General features: G+C 40.3%; 1 protein-coding gene across 3 annotated transcripts in view; it reads left to right on the top strand.

The window, feature by feature from the left end:
• SPPL3 (signal peptide peptidase like 3) overlaps positions 1-13,518 on the top strand; it is a 170,358-nt gene that overhangs the window by 105,823 nt on the left and 51,017 nt on the right. The window lies entirely within an intron of this gene.

The raw sequence follows: 13,518 nt of genomic DNA, 5'->3' as shown, positions 1-13,518 counted from the left end.
CAGTAGTTTGTATTTTTTTATTGTGAAGTAGTTCTCCACTGTGTAAAGGGACCACAATTTGTTTATCCTTTCACTACCTGATGGACGTTTTGATTGTTTCCAGACTTGGCAATTTTGGATAAAACTGCTGTGTATGATGTGAAGTATGTTCCAATTTCACTTTTTTTTTTTTTTTTTTTTTGCTTTTTAGGGCCACACCCGTGACATATGGAGGTTCCCAGGCTAGAGTCCAGTCGGAGCTATAGCTGTTGGCCTACACCACAGTCACAGCAATGCCAGCTCCTTAACCCACTCAGTGAGGCCAGGGATCAAACCTGCAACCTCATGGTTCCTAGTCAGATTCGTTTCCGCTGTGCCACAACAGGAACTCCCAATTTCACTTTTTAGAGCATTGAAACAAGTTTTACTTTCCATGGCACACTCTTTGGGAAGCTCTGCTCTAAAAGATGGAATCTTTTTCCTGACCCAAAACCAAGTAAAGACATGGTTGCTAACTCTTGATTCACAAACTAAATATAAATAATAAAAGCCACAGTAATAATAGTAAATAATATTTGTTAAGCATTTATTGTGTGCCAGGTATCATCATATAATATTTTAATTTCATTATTTAATTCTTATTACTACCTTTGAAGTAAGTGATAACCTTTTTTTATTACTAATTTGAAATGATGAAACTAATGAACGGAGAGATGTCCAATAACCTGTTTGATGTTACACACAGCTAGTAGGTATGATGAGAAAAACAATTTTGTTGAATTTGAGATGACCATAATATATGCAGGTGGAAGTACTCCATGAGCATTGGAGATTTCTTACTGAAATCCATTCTGTCTTAGAAATTCTCCTTGTTCTGGTACATTCTTTGAACTTCTCTGGTCTATCTCTGTAGCAGTAAAGAAGCACTATGACTTAAATTGTCAGCCTCCTTTTTGCTTCTCCACAGAAATAGAATTGTCACTCAGAGAGATTAGCTACCAGGAAATAACTATCAACCTGTGGCATCCATTTTATAAGTCATTGGAAATTTTCTTCTTGGGGTCCAGATTTGGGGATTGTACAGATGCTTTCAAGATTTTTTTTTCTAGAATTATTTGTAAAGCTATTATCAACATTAAATGGCAGAGAATAATCTTTTAATGAGAATGATATGATCAGTATTTAAATAATAATCCCCCTTTAAAATTTTTATTTTGATAAGATAAACATAACGTAGAATTTATCAGTTTAACTATTTGTGAGTGTACAATGTATGGATTTTAAGTAGGTTGACTTAGGTGGTTGTGCAACTGTTGCTACTAACCGTTTCTGGAACTTTTTCATAATCCTAAACGGAAACTGTGTACTCATTATTCCACCTCCTGTCAGTAGGAAACCTCTTCTACTTTCTCTATGAATTTGCTTATTCTGGGTCCCTCATATAAATGGAATTATACACGGTTGGTCCTTTTTTGTCTGGCTTATTTCACTTAGCATAATGTTTTCAGAGTTCAACCATATAACATATATCAGAATTTTCTTCCTTTTTTAGGATGAATAACATTCAGTATTGGTATATATTATATTTTTGTTTGTACATTGAGGGACACTTTGGTGGCCACTTTTAGCAACCACCTGTGAATAATGCTGCTATGAACATGGGTATACAAGTATCTGTTCAACTCTTTCCTTTAATTGTTTTGGGTGTATGCCTAAGCCTTACAAGGTTTTATAGGCACACATACCCTGAGAGAGTATTTAGACATTCAAGAACAGTTCCTTTGTAAAATATTAATCCTGAACAGCATGTTATGTCACATTTTTGCAAGTTTTAAAGAAAATTTATTTACTTCAACTTCTAAAGCAGTCTTGAATAGTGATACAGAAATGTCTTTTAAAGAGGTGTTGTACTTTTCTTTCCTGATAATGAATCCCTTGGTCAAATGAAAATGCATAAACTGCTTTATTCCAGCTTGTACCTGTCTACTTTGAGGAAACCAATTAACTTGTTTTCCCTTTGCCTTATAAATTATGTTTCAACCAATATAGGCCTATTTCTAGCTGCTGGTGTTTTAACGCAGGAGTCACAGTTACGTTGCAGAATGTATGCTCCAATCACCCAAAAAATGCACATGCTTTTGAAATTGTAATATGAGGACTTGCTAAGAGACTAATTCATAGGAAAGAATTGAAGCATTCTGCCTTGGAAGTCTTCAGTGTGGGGTCTTCTTGCTGCTTCACCAAAACTTTGTAAATTCTTTATCTGTCCTAGGCAATAAAATGTGTCTGGAAACAAATGACTCCAGATCATTTTACTACCTTGGAGAGTAATACCTTTCCCTCATAGGAATTTTCTCCAGTCATCAGATTTTGTATCTCTGGTGAAAGTAATTACTTTTTCACTTTACTAACTTGGTAAAATATTAACATATGATTCATCTCATAATGTTCTTTCCATAAAGTGGTGCTTCTGAAGGGATATGAAGATTCTTTCTAATCCAGAGTATTTTTTTTTTTTTTCTTTCCTTCCTCCCTCCCTTCCTCCCTCTCTCCCTGTTTGGCTGCCCTGCAGCATATGGAGTTCCCAGACCAGGGATCAGATCCAAGCCATAGTTGCAACCCAAGTGATAGCTTTGGCAGTGCCAGATCCCCAACCCACCATGTTGGGCCAGGGAATTGAACCTGTGTCCCAGCACTCCCAAGATGCCACTGATCCCATAGTGCCACAGCAGGAACTCCTCTAATCCAGAGTATTTTGATTGTGGAAATCCAGTGACTCAGAGATGTTCATGATTATTGCTAGCTTATATACACATGTACCCTTTTGTGCAAAACAGGAAATAATGCCTTCCTGGCCAGCTGGCCTCAGACTCACAGAGAGTAGTGAAAGGAAAAGATGCCTTCCCACCAAGTGGCTGCATAAACCCCCTAGGTCCCAAGGCTCTGCTCATCAAGCTCTGCCCAGTGTGGAGATGCATCCCACAGGAGGAAAGACTGGGTTGTATTTTAACACTTGCTGGCCCTCTTGGCCAGGTAACCTTGTTCAGTAACAGAAGTATACAGTGGCAAAAGTTATCTATATGGGGCCAGATAGTAAATATTTTGAGCTCTATGAGCCATATGGTCTCTGTCACAATTACAGTGACCCTTAAACAATGCGGGTTTGACCTGGGTGCGTCCACCTATAGGCAGATTTTTAGAAACAGTAAATATTGCAGTATTACATGATTTGTGGTTGGTTGAATCCATGGATACACGTGAGCTGAGGATACAGAGGGCCACCTGTAAGTCGATACCCCCTGATTCCTTTGTTATTCAAGGGTCAGTTGTACTCAGCCCTGCCAGTAAAACTCTAGAGCAGCCATAGGTAATACCTGAATGAATAAGCTTGGCTCTGTTTACTGGAATAGCAGTAGGCCATGGTGTGTGGCAACCCATCGCACTTCCATAGCACTTTGTTTCTGTATTGAACATTACATTCTGCCGCCTTGTACACTGTGTCTTTACAAGAGTATAACCTTAAATGACTGTCTTACTTTTTGTATATTAAAGGTTTAATTTAATTTGTTAAATTTTATTTGATGTATTACTTATTCCACTACAATGCTTATAATACATACTTGGCTTTTTTCCTTTAAAGTAAGAAAAAGTGCGAAAGAATTATTGTGGGTAGTATAATAAACTTTTTTTTTTGCTTTTTTTTTTTTTTTTTGCTTTTTAGGCCCACACCCATGGCATATGGAAGTTCCCAGGCCAGGGGTCTAATCTCAGCTGCAGCTGTTGGCCTACACCACAGCCACAGCAACGCCAGATCCAAACTACGTCTGCAACCTACAGCACAGCTCACATCACCGCAGGATCCTTAACCCACTGAGCAAGGCCAGGGATCAAACCCATCCTCATGGATACTAGTTGATTTAGTTTCCGATGAGCCACGATGGGAACTCCCAATGATAAATACTTTCGGTAAAAATGCAAATTAAATTCTGTTTCAACATAGTCCATCATAAAGAGAAAGATTGAAGCATTTCTGGAGTTCCCGTCATGGCGCAGTGGTTAACGAATCCGACTAGGAACCATGAGGTTGCGGGTTCGATCCCTGCCCTTGCTCAGTGGGTTGACGATCCGGCGTTGCTGTGAGCTGCTGTGAGCTGTGGTGTAGGTTGCAGACGCGGCTCGGATCCCGCGTTGCTGTGGCTCTGGCGTAGGCCGGTGGCTACAGCTCCGATTCAACCCCTAGCCTGGGAACCTCCATATGCCGCGGGAGCAGCCCAAGAAATAGCAACAATAACAACAACAAAAAAGACAAAAGACAAAAAAAAAAAAAAAAGATTGTAGCATTTCTTAGGCCTAGACTGTAAGTCGTTTTTGTATATTATATTTGAAGCCAGATATTTTGCATAGCAGAAAAAATTGGAGGCACTCTTGGTATTTTGTGCTGTGTTAGAATTGTGTATGAGAAAATACTCAAGAGTTTGGATAGTCAGGGCTGTGGGTAAATGTGTAAGGCAGCAGTTCTCAAAGTGTGGCCTGCAGATCACTTGGTTTTCCTCAGACCCCTGAGGAGGTCTACAAGGTCAGACTGTTTTCATAAGGCTACTAGAGCTGTTTTTTTCATTTTGACTTTTTTTTTTTTTTTTTTTTTTTGTCTTTTCTAGGACCGCACCTGCAGCACGTGGAGGTTCCCAGGCTAGGGGTCTAATTGGAGCTGTAGCTGCCGGCCTACAACACAGCCACAGCCACTCGGGATCCGAGCCGAGTCTGTGACCTACCCTGCAGCTCACAGCAACACCGGATCCTTAACTCACTGAGCAAGGCCAGGGATCGAACCCGCAACCTCATGGTTCCTAGTCGGATTCATTAACCACTGCACCACGACAGGAACTCCTGACATTATTATTATTTTTTTTTTTTTTATGGTGAAGAGCAGTGGTGGGTAAAACAAAAACAAAACACTGCTGTGCTATGACATGAATCAAGGCAGTGGCACCACACTGAACTAGCAATCATTGGGTGCTTCACTACCACTCACACACTGCTTTAAAAAAAAAAAAAAAAGTATTTTCATGTAGGGCCAAGCAGTAACAATTGCTTTTATTAAATTTCAACCCTTAAGCACACTTTAAAAAATAAAATAAAGAGCGTTCCCGTCGTGGCACAGTGGTTAACGAATCCAACTAGGAACCATGAGGTTGCGGTTTCAATCCCTGGCCTTGCTCAGTGGGTTGGGGATCTGGCATTGCTGTGAGCTGTGTGGTGTAGGTTGAAGATGCTGCTCAGATCCTGTGTTGCTGTGGCTCTAGCATAGGCTGGTGGCTACAGCTCTGGTTTGACCCCTAGCCTAGGAACCTCCATATGCTGCGGGAGCGGCCCAAGAAATGGCAAAAAGACAAAAAATAAAATAAGATAAAATGGGAAGTTTCCCCTCATTAAAAAATAGGCAGCGGACCTTCTTTCCCAAAGACATACAGATGGCCAGCAGGCACAGGAAAAGATGCTCGACATCACTAATCATCAGAGAGATGCAAATCAAAGCCACAGTAAGATATCACTAACCCCTATCAGAGTGGCTAGCATCATAGACAAGAATTAACAAGAGTCGGTGAGGATATGGAGGAAAAGAAACCTTGTGCACTGTTGGTGGGAATGTAAATTGATGCAGACACTATGGAAGACAGTATGGAGTTTCCTCAAAAACTTAAAAATAGAACTACCATCTGATCCAGCAATTCCACTTCTGGATATTTATCTGAAGAAAGCAAAAATACTGATTCTAAAAGCTAATGCACCCCAGTGTTCACAGCAGCATTATTAACAATAGCCAAGACAGGAAGTAACTTGCTAATCTGAAATGCTTATTGGCAGATGGATGGATAAAGAAGATGTGGGATGTGTATATATGTACTTATACACACACTGTGGACTATTACTCAGCCGTAAAAAAAGAAATATTGCCATTTGCTACAACATGGATGGACCTGCTAGAGGGTATTATGCTTCAAGAATTGAAATAAGTCAGAGACAAATACTGTGAAATCTTAAAAACCAAAACAAGCAAATATAACAAAACAGATACAGAGACCAAACTGGTGGTTACCACAGGGGAGAGAACAAAATGGGTGAAGGGAATTAAGAGGTATAAACTAGCAGTTAAATAAATAATTCACAGAGATGTACTGTGACTATAACATAGGCAGTATAGTCAATATTTTATATTAACTTTGCACAGTATTTAATCTAGAAAAATAGTGAATCTCTATGTTGTACATCTGAAACTAATATATTGCAACTACGCTTCAATAACCCCCACCCCCCAAAGTGGAAAATTTCTGTTAAACCCTTCTGCTGTATAATAAAATACCATTGATTTTCTTAAGAAAAACACAGCACTTATCATTTGTTTTTGTTTTTGTTTTCTTTTTAGGGCTGCACCTGTGGCATATGGAAGTTCCTTGGCTAGGGGTTGCATCAGAGCTACAAGTACAGGCCTACATCACAGCCACAGCAATGCCAGATCTGAGCCACATCTGTGACCTACACTGCAGCTTGTGGCAACACCAGATCCTTTGCCCACGGAATCATGCCAGGGATCAAACCCGCATCCTCATGGATGCTAGTTGGGTTATTAATCCACTGAGCCATATCAGGAACTTCGAAAAACACATCATTTAAAATCCCAGCTGAACTAGTTACTTTTTTCTTGAAACATCATTTTTACTTGAAGGATGACTAGTAGACACACTATTGGAGTTATTCACACTTGGTATATGGCAGACAGTTTCTTGAATGAAGTGAGCCTTTCTCTTCAGGGGGGAAAAAAGTTATTTTTGTCAATGATAAAATTTGAGCCTTTAAGTGAAAATAGGAATTTTGGAAATTTATTACCCATTATCGTTAGCCTCAAGAGTGAAATTTAACAGATGTGGTTTCTCAGATATTGTGTAATGAAATGTTTAAATAGTCTCTGGAAGAGCTGCATAGCTCAGTGACCTATATCTTCCAGGTGGTCAATGTGTGATATTAGAAAATCATCCATGGGTAAAATATCGATTCAAAGTATAGCATAGTCCATGGGTGTAATACAGTTTATTAAAAAAAATCACTGATACGGTTTCAGATTCCATGTTGTAAGTAACCTTTAAGAAATTACCATATGTTGGAGTTCCCATTGTGGCTCAGTGGTTAACAAATCTGACTAGGAACCATAAGGTTGCAGGTTTGATCCCTGGCCTTGCTCAGTGGGTTAAGGATCCAGCGTTGCTGTGAGCTATGGTGTAGGTTCAAAGACGTGGCTTGGATCTGGCATTGCTGTGGCTGTGGTGTAGGCCGGTGGCTACAGCTCAGATTAGACCCCTAGCTGGGAAACTCCATATGCCGTGGTAGTGGCCCTAGAAAATGCAAAAAAACAAAAAAAGAAAAACTACCGTATGTTGAATTTTGGTGTAGTGTCAGAGAATATCCTCAGTTATCTGAAAAGGTTATTATAATATTCTTCCCTTTTCAGCTACACATCTGTGTAAAAACAGATTTTTTTTTTCCTCATAGAGTTCAATCAAAGTAACATGGCAACAGATTGAATGCAGAAGCAGAAGCAGATACGAGAATCTGCCTGTCTTCTATTTAAGCCAGACATTGGAGGTTTGCAAAAGTGTAAAAGGATGTCTCTCATTTAAATTTTGTGTTTGCTTTGGAAAATACTTATCTTTCCCTTAAAAAAGTTCTTTATGTGCGCATGTAATGGTTTTATATTTAAATGAATTAGTAACTATTTAAAATTTTTCTCACTTTTAATTTCTAATATCATAAATATCAATAGCTATATCCCACAGAAACAAAAGCTCTCAGGGTCCTTGATTTTAAGAATGTAGATAGTCTTAAGACCAAGAAGTTTTTGCCAAGTACTATTCCAAGTCAGTGTCCATGCAGGGTTGGAACAGTAGTTTCTTGGCTTGTTGGGTGGACAAGAATGCTTTCATTGTATAGCTGGAAGGCTGACGCATAGAACATGTTACAGAACAGTACTCTCTGTGTCTCAGTTTGGCATGATTTTTAGCAGGATATGTGTCTAAGCACTTGCTGGTAAAGCAGCTAGAAATAGATGCTTGACTGTAGATCAGCTACTAAAATCCAGCATAGTTCTAAAAATCTTAGGGTGTAGAATGTGATTTTACATATGAGAGAACTTTCTGGTAGCTCTTTGTCTGTTAAGGGTTAGGGAAGTGTAGGTAAAGAATTAGTGGGTTTTTTTGGTTCGTTAGTTTTCGTCTTTTGTCATTTTAGGACTGCATCTGCGGCACAAGGAGGTTCCAGGATAGAGGTCTAATCGGAGCAGTAGCTGCCAGCCTACACCACAGCCACAACAATGCCAGATTCAAGCCGAGTCTTCAACCTACACCACAGCTCACCGCAATGCTGGATGCTTAACTCACTGAGCAAGGCCAGGGATCGAACCCACAACCTCATGGTTCCTAGTTGGATTCATTTCTGTGGTGCCACAACGGGAACTCCAAATTAGTGGTTTTTGTAATGACCGTATAAAATATTTCAACTCATCAGCTGACTTGTACTAGTACATCATTTGTCTTTTGCTTTTTTTTTTTTTTTTTTTAAGGGCTGCACTCATGGCATATGGAGGTTTCCAGGCCAGGGGTCGGATTGGAGCTACAGCTGCTGGCTTACACCACAACCACAGCAACGCTGGATCTGAGCCTCATCTTCAGCCTACATCATAGCTCATGGCAACACCAGATCCCCAACCCACTGAGCAAGGCCAAGGATCGAACCTGCATCCTTATGGATCCTAGTCAAGTTGTTAACCACTGAGTCTTGACGGGAACTCCAGTACATCATTTGGCAAAGTCTTCAAGTCTCTCTCTCTTTTTTATTGTCCTTTTGCCTTTTCTGGGGCTGCTCCCATGGCATATGGAGGTTCCCAGCCTAGGGGTCAAACCGGAGCTGTATCTGCCGGCCTATACCAGAGCCACAGCAACTCGGGATCCAAGCCACGTCTGCGACCCACACCACAGCTTATGGCAACGCCGGATCCTTAACCTACTGAGCAAGGCCAGGGATCAAACCTGCAACCTCATGGTTCCTAGTCGGATTTGTTAGCCACTGAGCCACAGCGGGAACTCCTTCAAGTCTCTTTTTAGTACATTTGGCTAACCCGATTTCAGTATGTCTCAAATGCATGTGTTTAGTTTCTTTTTGCATTTATCTAAGAATTTCTTTATTTCCAAGTATAGAGTAGTCCATATCTTTAATGTGTATCCAGGGTCTCTGGAAACAGACACCTCAAGGAGGGCCTGAGAGATGACACTTTCTCTTGAAGCTTTGGTAGAGGCTGAAGTATAGGATAGAGGGGCTGTAAAGTAAATAAGATTGCTAGACTTTGGTTTCCAGTTTAGGGTAGACGATGAAGTCAGTTTGGGAGACTCCGGACTTAGTCTGCCTTTGTTCAGAATCCTGTCTGGCTCCTTGTCTCAAAATGGTGATTATCCACAATTTCCCACCCCCTAAATCTGAAAACCCTAAGTTTCTTCTGTAATTCACATGGAAGCAGTAGCTGATCTAAATTGATTAATCTTTATCTTACTGTGACTATCCATGTTTTACTGCAGAAATACTAATACTTGATTATAGAGTACTGCTCCACACCTCCCTGAGGGTGGTGCTCTCTTTGTAAAATTCAAAATCTGAATTTTGAAACACATCTATTCTCAAGGTGGGTTTGGTTTTTTTTGGGGGGTGGGGGTGGTAAGTGTTGTGGGCATGTAGCATGTTATTGCTATACCACCAGTAAACCCCCAGAACCACAGTTTTGAAATATCTTTCCATACAGGTTTATGTCAATGCAGTCACTAGAACTTCCTGCAGGGATGGAAATGTTCCTTATCTGGCCATCCAGGACAGAAGCCACCCCCCCCCCTTTTTTTTTTAAACTTTTGACTGCCGTATGGCATTGTTCTTGGGCCAGGAAACAGGTCCAAGCCTCAGTTACAGCCTGAGCCGCAGCCGTGGCAACGCCAAATCCTTAACCCATTTGTGCCGTCTTGGGACCCAGTGCTCCCAAGATGCCTCCAATCCTGTTGCGCCGTAGTGGGACCTATGCCACCACCTGTTGAACACTTGAAATTCAACGAGTGCAACTGAGGAAATGAATTTTTAATTTTACTTATTTAAATTTATGTAGCCAAAAGTGGTCTAGCAGCTGCCATTTTAGACAGCACAGCTCTAATAAATCATTTGAATTCATGTGCCATTCAGACATCACTTTTGCTGTTTTTGTAATTATCTCTATTAGAATTCAGCATGTCCTAGGAGATTTTCATTGGCTAAGGCAGCTGCTGTGAGAGGGAGAACTTGTTTCTAAGTACATCCTAGGCTTATCATTGGCTAATAGTTCCTTCTATCTCCAAGGCTTCTAAAGACTTAATAGTTAAGGGTACACATTGCTACCTGAACTTGACACAGGCAACCTCTAAGGAAATCAACATAAATGAGTTGTAAAATATAATACACCTATGCCAAGAAGTCCCTAAATTAAGAAATTTAAGTGACAGAAAGTTTTCTAGTAAATGTGGAAGAAGAAACCTTGATTATAAAATTGTTTAGGAGGGCAAAATGTACTAACATGTTCAGTGTTAGTAATAAAATGTACGAATATATTCATATTTAAGTAAGTGGTTTCCTAAAATCATTTCTGTATGCATTTTAAATGTGATTATGGGGAGTTCTCTGATGGCCCATTGGGTTGAAGCTCCTGCGTTCTCACTGCTATGGCTCTGGTTGCTGCCGTGTGGCATAGTTTCCATCCCTGGCCCAGGAACTCCCACATACTGCCTGTGTGGCAAAGAAAAGAAAAATGGGGGAAAAAAAATGTGATTATGTACAACATCAGTGTTTTTATGATTCTTATAGGTTAGAAAGGAGTTGTTAGCGTCCGTCTGCCAAAGTACAAGGTGCAGTTATTCCTAATGTTATTTTCATAGAGATTTGAATGTTCAGTAACATGATGTGGGCATTATTTTTACCTTTGGGGTTACATGGTTTGCCTTTGATAAAAGGGCAGTAGAAACGTTTGTAGGTTTTTTTGTTTGTTTTGTTTTGTTTTGTCTTTTTGCCATTTCTTGGGCTGCTCCTGCGGCATATGGAAGTTCCCAGGCTAGGGGTCCAGTCGGAGCTGTAGCCGCCGGCCTACACCAGAGCCACAGCAACGTGGGATCCGAGCCAAGTCTGCAGCCCACACCACAGCTCACGGCCACGCTGGATCCTTAACTCACTGAGCAAGGCCAGGGATCGAACCCGCAACCTCCTGGTTCCTACTCGGATTCGTTAACCACAGCGCCACGATGGGAACTCCAAGAAACATTTGTATCTTCACTAAATCTTAAGTTGTCTAACATGAGTGGCATCGGAGAGGCACCATTTGTTTCTGTTGAGGTTGTAAACAACAACATACCCACCTTATTCAGAAGATCAAGATGAGAAAGTATGAAACATTGGGAAATACTGCTGTTGTTATTAACAGAAATTAGAATTTCTAGACAGTGCTCATGCAGTTAAAAGATGTGTTCACTGAATCTAGATGATTTCTCTTCATTGGGGAAGAAGTTCCCTGGTGGTTTAGTGATTAGGAACCTGGTGTTTTCACTGCTGCAGCCCAGGTTCAGTTCCTGGTCTGGAAACTGAGATCCTACATCACGTCACTGCCATGCCACTGCTACTGCAATCCAAAAAAAAAAAAAAAAAAGATGATGAAGAGCGTTTTCTGTGTCTTGATTTTATAGTAAAAGCCTAATAAGGCCATAGAAAAGAATAGCTCCTGACAATTTTTTTTTTTAAGCAGATTATGGAAGAACGTGTGTTTCATTTTGATGATGTATGTCCATTCTGTACTCATAATTTATAAGTAAGGATGCTACATCAAACTGTAAACAGTGTTTGGTCTTAGGGCATTGGGGATGCAGAGAGAGGAGGAGGTTGTAATTTAAAAAAGAAAACTGATAGTGTTTTTAAAGGGGAAATTGGCTAAGATTAATTTTAATGCATGCTCTCTATTTCTATTTTATGACCATTTCTTTAGTTTGAGTTGAAAAACACCATGGGAGTTCCCGTCGTGGCTCAGCAGAAATGAACCTGACTAGCATCCACGAGGATGCAAGTTCGATCCCTGGCCTCAATCATTGGGTCAAGGATCTGGTGTTGCTGTGAGCTGTGGTATAGTTCACAGATGTGTTGGGGATCTGATGTTGCTGTGGCTGTGGCGTAGGCCAGCAGCTGCAGCTCCAATTCGACCCCTAGCCTGGAACCTTCCATATGCAGCATGGGTGGCCTTAAAAAGACCAAAAAAAAAAGAAAAAAAATCTTTTACCGCTCTTTTAGGTGGGTGTGTTTATTATCCTTATTTTACTGCTGGTAAGGGGTAGAACAGTTTAAATTCAGGCACCATTTCGTCTGATCCTGCTGCCACTTTTTGAAAACACTTTTATCACTTACCTTGCTAATCCTGAGTTTTCTTCCTCTGTCTCTGTTTCATTTTCGTTTTCTTTGCAGCTCCTCTTCCTGATATTTAAATTTCTGAATTTTCAAGCTTTTGTCCTGTGTCCTCTTTTCACTCACACCATTGCTTCAATGGTATAGAAGATTATGAACTCTCAGTGTGTATCCTTAGCTCAGAGCTGCTTCTGAACTCTAGACCCACATAGCCAACTCTTTCTTCAACACATCCAAAATTTAACTTCGCATCTGCTCCTTCTGTGTTGGCTATTTTTTCAAATGATAAAGCTGTTCACCAGCTGCTTAGCAGAAACCTGAGGATCTTCTCTTAGCTGTCATAAACAATCACCAAGTCCTATTTTATTGTGTCTTGTATCTCATTCATCTACCTCCCTATGAAAGTCCCCCCACTCAAGTTCTCAGGGCAACCTGTGCTTGTCTGCCTCCCCTTTATAACATTTACAATGTTTATATTCACTTAATTATGTTAGCTTTTTGTTTTCATTCCTTTAGAACAAAATTTAATTTTTCAGTTCCTGTAGAAGAGAAATTAAGGGAAAGACCACAACAGTCTTGTTTTTTGTTTTTTTAAATTATATCCTTGAGAGCTAGCAGAGCGCTCAGCAGAGAGACATCATGAAATATTTGCTGAATGAAAAAATGAAGAGGAATTTGTTTCAGGAAAATCCCTAACAAGAATGGGTGCTGTGAAGGGTGAATTCCTAAAGACAGACTTGTAAACCAAATTTCTGGTAGTCAGGCCATAGCAAGGAGCTAAGGAACTGGCAGTAGGATTGAGAGAAGCAAGCTATTGGGAAAGTTGAGGTTGTGGGACTTGCGACTGTTGTCCTGTGGAAGGTAGGAGAGGGGGTATCAAGAATGCAGTGGGTTTTTAGCTTTGACAACTGGGTAAATCATGATACCATTCCTTGAGAAGATCTGGTATGAAGGGAAGGTTGACTTTAGTTTTGGACCTGTTGACTTTGAAGAAACTCCTTGGGACACATGGATGGAGAGAACCAATAGGCAGTTATAAAAATA

The sequence above is a fragment of the Sus scrofa genome, chromosome 14 (genome assembly GCF_000003025.6).
Source record: "Sus scrofa isolate TJ Tabasco breed Duroc chromosome 14, Sscrofa11.1, whole genome shotgun sequence".
NCBI classification, from domain to species: Eukaryota; Metazoa; Chordata; class Mammalia; order Artiodactyla; family Suidae; genus Sus; species Sus scrofa.
Note: the sequence above shows the minus strand (reverse complement) of the source record. Positions and strands in the feature narration are given on the sequence as shown.